We start from the raw sequence: 12,097 nt of genomic DNA on the forward strand, positions 1-12,097 counted from the left end.
AAAAAACGAAGTTCAAGAAAAAAAAAAAAACCAAAGTGCTCAAAAAGTCAAATAGTTGACGCGATGCCTAGATGATAACCCTTGTTTCAAAAAAAATAACCGACAAGCATTCATTTGGGCCTTTAACCTTTTCTTTCGATACCTTCTAGCCCTAGCCACATTACAAGCCTAATAAAGTCCACACAGATTGAATAATGTTTGCTCAAATTTTCATAAAGCTTAATTTTGCGATAAGACGAAAGGACTTGCAATGTGTCCAAAAAATAAAATAAAACAAAAAGAACAAAAAATTTAAAAATGAATGAAAAAAAAGAGAGAAAAAAGTAATGTCTCAGGAAGAGGGGATCTCCCTGCCAACTAGCCAGAAGCATGAGAAAAAATCAAACCAATTGGGGGCGATCCTTTTAGCTTATCCTTTTCATGCCCACTACCTCTTCCAGGAAAGAACCCATACTCGAAAAACTGGGGTAGATTTGTGAATCTCACACGAATTCTTCGCCTTGCAACTCATTGACCCATAATCCCAAGACTGGAACAGCTTTGCGGGTCTTACATGAATTTTTCACCTGAACTATCATGGATCCAAACTTAATGCTCATTTTCCCAAACACCAAACCGGGGCAAATTTTAGGTATCTCGTGTTTTGCTTTGGCACACACATACTATATAGCCTTTGAGGATTGTAGAAGGTGACATGCCCGCATGGCTATCTCATTCTCTTCCAAATCATTCTAAACAGCTCTCATTCTTCACTTGCCAATAAATTCAAGCATGTGTGCACTGAAGTCTCGAAAGAAAAAGTCAAAATGTAATAATCTCAAAGTTAGATCTCGAATGTATGACATTTCTCACTTTCACGAAACTTTGAAAATGATGACCAGTTTGGTGATTGCAAGTAAGACAATTGATGAAAGCGAAAAAAAAAACCAAAGCAAATGTTTTCATATGTGCATAACATAAGTTGTCATCAATCCATCAAGAAGAAAATTCTTTCTGATCGAAACCCTCTTCATTCATATGAATGGTTATCGAATCCTTCTTCACAAAAAAAAACACAAAAAAGAATAACATTTAGATTTTCTCTTTCAAGCCATACTATTTCATGTCGATCAAGCTTTTTCTCTCATTATAAGGTCTTGACATCATGATCCTGCATCAAGATTTTGGTACTTTGTAATGAAAGGTTTCAACACCCTGACGCCTTTTCAAAAATCAAATTTCTGTCAAAAATTACAAAAAAAAAAAACATTTCACAAAATTACAAATTTCAAGAATTTCAAAATTTGACAACCCAGCTTGCCTGGCCCCAAAGCCCAATTTTCACATTGGCCCCAAAGCCCAGCTTGCCTGGCCCCCAAGCCCAGTTTCCACACTGGCCCCAAAGCCCAGTTTCTACACTGGCCCACAAAGCCCAGTTTCCACACTGGCCCACAAAGCCCAGTTTCCACACTGGCCCCAAAGTCCAGTTTCTACACTGGCCCCCCAAGCCCAGTTTCCACACTGGCCCAAAAGCCCAATTTTCACATTGGCCCCAAAGCCCAGTTTCTACACTGGCCCATAAAGCCCAGCTCGCCTGGCCCCAAAGCCTAGTTTCTACACTAGCCGCAAAGCTCAGTTTCCACACTGGCCCTCAAGCCCAGTTTCCACACTAGCCCCCAAAGCCCAATTTCCACACTGGCCCACAAAGCCCAGTTTCCACACTGGCCCACAAAGCCCAGTTTCCACACTGGCCCACAAAGCCCAGTTTCCACACTGGCCCACAAAGCCCAGTTTCCACACTGGCCCCAAAGCCCAGTTTCCACACTGGCCCCCAAAGCCCAATTTCCATATCGGCCCACAAAGCCCAGCTTGCCTGGCCCCCAAAACCTAGTTTCGCCTAGCACCCTAAACCTAGTTTTGTCTGGCACCCTAACCTCAAGTTTTTCTTTTTGCATTTCGGCCCTCTGTAAGACAATGGTCGAACCCAATGATCACTCTCATTTCATTCATCCACAGGGTTTGTACACCCTCCACGAGGTTAGTACACCTCATATCATTCATCCATAGGGTTTGTACACCCTCCACGAGGTTAGTACACCTCACATCATTCATCCACAGGGTTTGTACATCCTCCACGAGGTTAGTACACCTCATATCATTCATTCATAGGGTTTGTACACCCTCCACGAGGTTAGTACACCTCATATCATTCATTCATAGGGTTTGTACACCCTCCACGAGGTTAGTACACCTCATATCATTCATTCATAGGGTTTGTACACCCTCCACGAGGTTAGTACACCTCATATCATTCATTCATAGGGTTTGTACACCCTCCACGAGGTTAGTACACCTCACATCATTCATCCACAGGGTTTGTACACCCTCCACGAGGTTAGTACACCTCACATCATTCATTCATAAGGTTTGTACACCCTCCACGAGGTTAGTACACCTCACATCATTCATCCACAGGGTTTGTACACCCTCCACGAGGTTAGTACACCTCATATCATTCATTCATAGGGTTTGTACACCCTCCACGAGGTTAGTACACCTCACATCATTCATCCATAGGGTTTGTACACCCTCCACGAGGTTAGTACACCTCATATCATTGATCCACAGGGTTTGTACACCCTCCACGAGGTTAGAACACCTCATATCATTCATTCATAGGGTTTGTACACCCTCCACGAGGTTAGTACACCTCACATCATTCATCCACAGGGTTTGTATACCCTCCACGAGGTTTGTACACCTCGTTCCCCTCAAGCACGGTTTTGGGTCAGCGTTTCAAGCTCAGTCTTGTCTGGCGCCTCTAGTTTTTCTGTGATTTTGGGCCCTCTACTCGGCAATGGTCGTTTATGTTGCAATCTCACATTCTTCATCGATTTGTTTAACTTATGTTTCCTATTCATTTTACTTCATTTTGCTTCCTTAGAAATCCAGACGAAATTAGTATTGCTATCTTTACCTATCTTTTACTATATAAAATGAAAACATCACTTTGTCATATTATCTAGTAAAATATAAGTAAAGAGGGGCAGCTGTCAATACCAAATTTCGTCCGGATTGATTTTTATTTTTATTTTTTTTTTTTTTGGCTTTTACTGTAGTTTATGTTCCTATTTTTATTTTTATTTTTATTTTTACTGTTTTACTTTATTTTTGATTTTTATCCCTTTATTTTTATTTTATTTTTATTGATTTACTTATTTTATGACTTTTTTTTATTATTTATTTATTATGTTCTCATATTATTTTTATCTTTATTTTTATTTTATTTTATTTCTCACTTTACTTATTCTTTTTCTTTTCTTCTCTTTTTATTTTTATTATTATTTTATTTTTATTTTTATTTTTGTTTTTTTAGTTTTATTCCATTTATATTCTATTTTTGTTCTAATATTATATAACTAAAAAAAAAACAAAGAAGAAAAAGGCATTTTTGTCTGTTAGTAAAATGAAAAAGAAAAAAAAAGAGAAAGGAATGTTTGGGGTTAGGAGACAGGGTACGGGGTGTGCGTGTTGGAAGGGAAGAGCAGAAAACCGTGGCTGCGAGTGGCGGGGGTGGCAGAAACGTTTTGGTTTTTACGTACGAAATCAGTACAAGAGTTGGGGCACACAGAGAATTGGCACAAAAGAAAAAAAAAACACTCAGAGAAAGCAGAGAGGGAGCAGAGAGGGGGGCTGTTATTTTCGGGAGACAAAAAAAAAAGCAATAACTGAGGGAGGCTTCTTCATCTTGAAGCATTGTCCACTGTTGAGGAGAGGGACTCCATTTTACACGAGGAAGAAAAGGAGGAAGTCAGTCAAAAGAAGGAGAATCCATCCGAGATACAAGTTTAACCAAGAACGAACCAAGCTCCAGCAGGTAAACTGCCTTGCACCTCTGGGTTGATTACTGCATTCAATATCTCGGCTTTTGCTTGTTAGGTTGTGTGGGTCGTATATGATTGCTGTGTGTGTTGCATAAGATTGTTGTGTGAATACATGTTCTGGTCTGCAACCTTTCGCCGTCCCATAATACTGCAACATCCATTCTCTATTCCTTTGTCTTCAACTGTCATTCATCCCCAATGACCCCCACCACTCCTCACGGCTAGAACACAATCCAACACTCACCTACAACAAAAAGCAACAGGAAGTGGGAACAACATGAGGGCACGATTGAGGGAAGAATCAGGAAACCAGAGCTTCATCACGTAGCAACTGTTCACAAGAGCTTCATTATCACTCCATTATCACTATCGTCCCCCATCATTTTCAACCAAGGCCCTTCGAACCTCCATCACAGCCGCCTCCGCCATTGTCATCAACCTCGCCAGATCATTCAACCTCCACTGTCAAACAGCCTCCGTCCCAGCCACCATCAACTTCTTCTCTCGTCACCACGAAACCCCATTCACCTTCACCATCAATCAACTCAAACACCACCGAGACACCCTTTCGTGTCATCACTAAACTTGTCGTTGTCAGCGTGTTGCTGTAAAACTCAACACCACCGTGAAAACCCACAACCTTCACGCTTCCACTTCAAACTTCCACCATCTTCATATTCATCTTCATCATCTTCAACTCCGCCATCCACTATACCTCCGACATCTGCCCATCCCCCTGTGAACCCGTCATCCTCCTTCACACCGTCATCGCTGCTCCCCACTTCATCATCTTCATCTCCAAATCAGCCTTCACCTTCGTCATCACCGAACAACATCCACACACATAGCCCATTGTACAGTCAAGAAAACAACAAGAGGAAAGAGAGGAAGGGTTGGAACGAGTGCTGGCGACGCTAGGGTGGCCGGATGGCGCGGTGCCTGTCGGGGGGCAGCGGCCGTTTGGAGAAGAGGAGACCGGCGTGTGGTCGCGCTTGGGGGAGGAGAGACCCTAGGTCTCTTTCATTTTTTCGAATGAGTGAGAATGGGAGGAAAGGGGTAGAGCCCCTAGTGTTTCAGCTGGGAAGAAGGTCTTGGGCCTAGGTTCAGACCGTTTCTCCTCTACCACCCCCTTTTCTTCTGACCGTTTCTCCTCTGCCACCCCCATTTCTTCTAAGTCGAGCCCCTTTTTCCACTTGGGCTTTGGCCCAATCTGTTATCAGAATTTAATTTGGTTGGCACCCCCTTGTTTCGTTTTCACACCCCTTCTTCCACTTGGGCTTAGGCCCAATCCGTGTATAAAAGGAAAAATAGCTTAGACACCCCTTTCTCTTATTTAAGCACCTCCGCACCTTTTGTTATTTACTTATCATTATTTATTTATCTTTTATTTTTTATTTTTTATCTTTCCTTTGGTTTCCATTCTAAATATTTATCTACCTTTTTTAAATATACTTTTATAAACAATAAAAATAATAATAACAAAAAATATATTTAAAAGGTTTAGGCACATGTGTGATCGCACGCATCGTCCTTATGCTAAAACCTTTTCTCCTTCTTTTCTAAAATTACAAAAAATATATTTAAAAGGTTTAGGCATACGTGTGATCGCACGCATCGTCCTTGTGCTAAAACCTTTTCTTCTTCTTTTCTAAAATTACAAAAAATATGTTTAAAAGGTTTAGGCACATGTGTGATCGCACGCATCGTCCTTGTGCTAAAACCTTTTCTTCTTCCTTTCTAAAATTACAAAAAATATATTTTAAAGTTTTAGGCACATGTGTGATCGCACGCATCGTCCTTGTGCTAAAAACCTTTTCTCTTTCTTAAATAAAATTACAAAAAATATATTTTAAAAGGTTTAGGCACATGTGTGATCGCACGCATCGTCCTTGTGCTAAAACCTTTTCTTTTTTTTTTTTCTAAAATTTCAAAAAATATATTTTAAAGGTTTAGGCACATGTGTGATCGCACGCATCGTCCTTGTGCTAAAAAACCTTTTCTCTTTATTTTATAAAAATACAGAAAACAAGAAATCTACAAAAAAAAAACTAAAAATATCTACAATTTCAAACAACGAACAAATGGCTACCCAGAACTATGTGATCCTTGATTCTCCGTCAAGAGTGGAGATACGTAGGAGCAAGGCTAGTCCTTGTCAGGTTCACTTCCCAAAAATCCAAAAATCATTTCAAAACAAATTTTCAAACAATTTCCAAACAAATTTCTCAAATAGATTCGAAAGAACTACGTAACCCTGATTTCTCATTTTGAATGAGAATACGTAGGAGCAAGGTCAATCCTTGTCGGGCCCAAAAAACTAAAAAAATGTATTTTGTTTATTTAGAATTTTATTTTATGGGATAGTTAAACATTTTTGAAAACCACATCATATTCGTGTATTTAGTTAAAGGTACTGCCTTAGGGCAGGCGTTGTAGGGTGCTAACACCTTCCCTACGTGTAACCGACTCCCGAACCCAGAATCTGGTTTTCGCAGACCGTGTCTTATCATTTTATGGTTTTTCCGTAGTTTTCCATAATAAACTATGGTGGCGACTCCAAAATCTCTTTTCAAAACTTGTTTTTTTTTTGGATCGTCGTCCCGTCGCGATTCCGGTTGCGACACGTATCGACAAAATCAATAATCATGCAGTGAATGAGTTAAACAAAGCAAGCACTGAGCAAAGAAGAAAAACCCTAACTAATGATGAAAGAAAGCATAGGTCTTAAATATAAGATGTAAAAACAAATTCCATATATGAGAGTTTCATAAGACTACATTGATTCCCCAACAACAATACAAGGTTTAGTTCACCATATTCATGGTGAAAGTAGATGAATAATAATGAAAGAATGAAAGATAAAACCATAGAAAGGTGAAGAGGTAGCCTGAGCATCCAAGATCCTCCTTCAAAGGGGTGGAAGAGAGAGTGTTTGCTTCGTCCCAACTAAAGATACAAACCCTAGGAAACCCTAAAGCTTATATATTATTCGTAAATTACAGAAAAATTAGGCCCAAGCCCATAAAAGTGCCGCTCAGCGGTAAATTATCGCTCAGCGGTAAGTGCGCGAGCTCGGTTCTTCCCCTCAGCGGCCATTTTTTCCCTCAGCGAATCCAACGTGACTTCCTAAGTGCCGCTCAACGGTAAACTACCACTGAGCGGTAGTTGCGGCTCCTCCTTTTGCACTTTTTGATGTCTTTTCTGATTCCATCTCTCTCCTTCTTCACTTCTTTCACCAAATTCACCTTAAAACCTGCACAAAAACACTGAAATCAAGCATAAACCTGTCCAGCTCTCTTCTTTCTGAAAATATGAATAAAAGCATGATTTCAAGCTAGTTTCTAAGTATAAGGGTTGCTTTTAGTATCAATTTTAAGCATGAAAATAACAGTTTTTCAACTGTTATCACAACCCCAAACTTAAAACTTTGCTTGTCCTCAAGCAAACAAGATGTAACTCAATCTTCTACCAATTCATATGATGGTTCACTCATTCAAAAATCTTCTTTTCAAGATAAGTAAAGGCTTCAATCAAACTTATGACCAAAATTTCAATCAAGACGTGCACATGCTTTGGTGTTCACAAAGTCACTTAATATCCAACAAATGCTATTTTTTTATGAATGATCAATCAATTAAGCATGGATGTTCATGTGCTCATGTAATATCTCCTCACTAGGTACAGTGTTTCACTCAAACACAAGTGTATAAGAGGTAATCAATCATTCACTCCACTGTCACAATGTCACCTGAATCAACTTTGCCTTTCATTTAACCACAATCAAAAACATTCACAAGCATGCATCATCACAAGGACTTTTCAATGGCTTATAACATGTCTGGGCTAACAAGAAAATTGGTTTTTCTGGATCACAAAATCCTTGAGTTAAGAGAATCATAACAACACAATTATTCTTATTTTTCCCAACTTGCCTTTGCATTGAGCTTTGCTTCTCCTTTTCTTTTCTTTTCTTTCTCTTTTTCTTTGCATATTCTTAGCTCAATGCTTTTACTTTTTCATGTTTTCCCAACAACCCCAAACTTGAACATTTAACAATACCACACAAGATCTTCTACTTAACTCAAGGTAAAGTTTTTCAAGGGTTTTCAATTGATGTTCAAGGCTAAGGGTTCAAAGGATAGAACACAAAGTGTTCTCTTTTAGTGGGCTAACTTTATGAATTTGGCCAATAAAAAGGGTTCCAACAAACGGCCTTGATCATATGATGCAAAACAAGCAATTGATTCAATCATAGAAAACCTAGGCAAAATCATTCATGCTTTCAAAGCAATAGCATTCAATCAATAAAAACTCGGGAGCTCAAAACCTCACATATAAGCTCATTCACATTTGACATACACATCCTGCTTAATCTCACAATCACAATCATAATATCCTGCATTTGTTCACAAAGCTTGTGAATCACCTGTATAAGCATTTTATGTGCACATCTATCTCAACATCAATCAATCAATAATCATCATCAAGCATTACTTATCACACAATCACAGTCAATAGCAAACCATCATAACAAACCAGGTTTCCAATAGAGTACATCAACCTTAATCTAAAACCAAAGTAAATAAGTTCAGAACACTTAAACCAACAAAAGCATAAGTTCATGATAGCATTCATCAGTAAATGCTATCTTAGCTCCTCATCAATCTGAGTTGTCCTCTGTATCTTCCTCTTCTTCCTCATCTTCAAATGCATCATCATTATCAACTTCATCTTCTTCCATCTCCCTAACTGAAGCTTCAGCTCCTCCTCCTTGCACCGGCTCCTCTGGCCAAGCTACCACATTATGGAATTCCTCCATAGTCCACCTGTGAGCTGGAGGGGTATAATACATCCCCACAATCATCTCAGCAGTAGCCACTTGCCCTCTATGAATGGACTGCAACTGAGCACCTATAAGAGACATGTACATGTCCCTCATCTGGAACGGTTCTGCTTCATGTGACTTAGCAGATGTCTGGCTCTGTGCTTGCCCTCTTTCTCTACGAGCACGGCGTGGTGGAACTGGCTGAGCTGCCTCCTCACCTCCACAGTACTGTCTGTAATAGGCCTCATCAATGGCTTTTCTTGGCCTTTCAAATGGTGGAGCAGAAGTATCCACCCCAACTATCTTACAAAGGTGAGTGATTAAGGAGGGATGTCCGAGGGGTGCTTTGTTATTTGAGGTATTGGCACACACACTAATCTCATCAGCTATCACCTGCCCAATGTTAACATTTAAGTTCCTGATAGCACAGTAGATGAAGAGTGCCCGGCTGAGAGTAATATCTGACACATGTGAACATGGCTAAATGTTGGCATGAGAAAATGCCATCCAATACTTTGCAAGAGGAGTCAGATCAACCCTCCTAATGTTTACCACTGAGCCAGATCTATTCCTTTGGAAGTGTCCTCTAGGTATACATACTACTCTTTCTACATCCTCAAAATCAGCCCCTTCCTCCATGCAAAGAGCAAACTGGCACTGCTCACCAGCCCACACAGTATCCAGGAAGTTATTGATAGAATCAGGATCATACCTGATAGCATGGCCTCTGACATAGCCCAGATAATTTTCAGCTGGATAATCACCAATCTTCTTTGCATTGGTGTAGAATTCTTTTACCATAACTATGTTGGCAGGTGCAGGATATGTGGCTAGCTTTCCCCAGTCATTCCCTAACAATTGCTCTCCAAATTGAGGAGCAAAGTTAGGTATCATTCCAACTTTTCTCTCCATAAGGAGTCTTCTGTCTTGCACCACCTTGAAGTGCTTCTCATGTTTCCGAGAGAGGAACCTACTAGAATGGGGCTGTTCTGGTTCCTTTTCCTTTATCTTGGTTGCCATGGTTTTCAATCTTTTTCCTAAAGAGGATGCCATTCCTGCAATCAAACACAGATACAAAACCACAGAACATGATGTTAATCATTAGTAAAACACAGAATACAACTCCTTTCGAAGCTAAACCACCGCTGAGGGTCAGAATTACCCCTCAGCACCACCAGTGCCACGTTCCAGAACGCAACAACTCAAAAAAAATCACGTTTGGCAGAGTACCGCTCAACGACAGTTTACCCCTGAGCGGTAACTCTGCAGAATTTTGAAAAACTTCTTTTTAAACTATCCTAACTCCACCCAAATGCAATTTTCAGTTTTCCAGATCAAAATCATGCAGTTTAATCGGTTCAAACATCAATTATATCGTCAAATCATGCATAGAAATCAATACCCCTAAATATTCATGGTTTGACAATCATATTCAAAATCAAAAACCCTAGAATGATCAAAATGCTTTTACTTACTTGGGTGGAGATACTAGATGTAATGAGAATGCTTCCAAGCTAACATGCTCTCTTCCAACCCCAAACTTAGATGAAATACTAGTGAGAAAGTGAGTGAAAGAGAGATTTTTTTAAGAGGGAAGAGGGAAAAGATGTAGAAAACCTTGGAAAAGGTATGTGGGAGTGTTTGTGCAGAGAAGAGCCAGCAAACAGAAGCTTATGCGCAGCTTAGGGTATAAAAATACCCTAATGGGCTCGGATCCCGCTAAGGGGAAACTAAAGCCCATTCTGCGAGAGTACCGCTCAGCGGCACTTTTGTGATGTGCTCTTCTCCTTCTTTTCTTAACCTACGTGCCTCCTAAACATGCCTCTCACTGGTTCCCTGCAATTCAATCCTCAGATTACTTATGCACAACCCTATTACTACTACAATGAAACAAACAAAAACAATCAATCAACTGGGTTGCCTCCCAGGTAGCGCTTGTTTAACGTCACGAGCCTGACCCAAAATCCACCAACACCCATCAGTAGGTGTTACAATACTTACCAACACCCATTAGTAGGTGCAAAATTTTCTGACCAACACCCATCAGTAGGTGTTACACACTTAGCATCCTTCAGTAGATGCTATATCCAACTAGCATCCTTCAGTAGATGCTATGTCCAACAAAATATTTACAAAATAATGTCCACAAATTAAAAGTTACAAAAACAAAAATAAAATCAAAAGTTTTTAAATCACTGGGTTGCCTCCCAGCAACCGCTCTTTTAACGTCACTAGCTTGACCTAGTAAAGTTCAAATTCCATCTTCTTTTTCTTCTTCTTTCTACTAAACTTCTTTAGAAATTTGATCAAACCAGGAACCTGTTGCAGTGTCTCAATCATAGGAACTTTAATCTCCAATTTCTTGAAGATTTCCGTAAAGCACTTAAATTTCTTTTCCTTCCTACGATTCTTCTTTAGATGAGGATGGGATTTTTCATATGATTCCTTCTTCTTTCCTCTCATCTTCTTTTTCTTACGCTTCCTCTCCCCAAATTTTCTCTTTTTCTTTTCTTTTATTTTTTTCTTCCCTTCTCTTTTTCTCCTCAACTTCTTTATTTTCACACAAATTTTCTTTCTCTCTTCTCTCTCAACCACTTCTTTTTCTTTTTCTTCATCTTTATTTTTCTCACTCAACTCTTCTTTTTCTTTTCTCTCTATCTTTTCCTCATCTCCCCCTATTTTTTTCTCATCAAGAATCTTTTCACTTTGAGTGACAATGGCTTGCCCTTCTTCCTTAAGGTTAACTTCAGTATTAACCTCCTCATTCAATCTCTGACTAATGTAACGAAGGTGCATCTCCATCCTTTTACATGATTCTTCAATGCTTTTCTGAGTAGAGTCGGAATTTTTCAAAAATCGTTGAAGGGTGTCATCCAAACTTTCTGATAGAGAGGGTTGTTGCTGCCATTGTTGTGGTGGCGGCCTATCAAATTCTTCGGCAGCTTGAGTGTTTTTGTGATGACAATTAGGTATCTGTATGTACTGTTGAACTGCCTCCTCCAACGTTATCCTTCTTCCCGATAGAGAGGGTTTTTGCTGCCATTGTTGTGGTGGTAGATTCTTAAATTGTTTGACAGCTTGCCAAAATTGACTGTTATTCATGCTTGAGTGAGGTTCCCACCAGCGGTTGAAATTACCTTAGTAGAATTGAGTGCCCATATAGTTAAATTCTTGACCAAATTGCATCCTGCAGACATTAGGCACAAAACCCTAAAAATATTTGTTAGCACAAAAAGATATAAGAGAAGATATAAGATTCAGAGAATAAAATAAAATAAAATAAAAACAGAAAAAATAAAAACAGAAATTCAAAATTAAAGTCAAAGATAATCAGTAATCACACAAATTAACCAGTTAAACCACGAGTCCCCAGCAACGGCGCCAAAAACTTGATGGACAAATTTATGAA

The sequence above is a fragment of the Vigna angularis genome, chromosome 10, assembly GCF_016808095.1.
Source record: "Vigna angularis cultivar LongXiaoDou No.4 chromosome 10, ASM1680809v1, whole genome shotgun sequence".
NCBI lineage: Eukaryota > Viridiplantae > Streptophyta > Magnoliopsida > Fabales > Fabaceae > Vigna > Vigna angularis.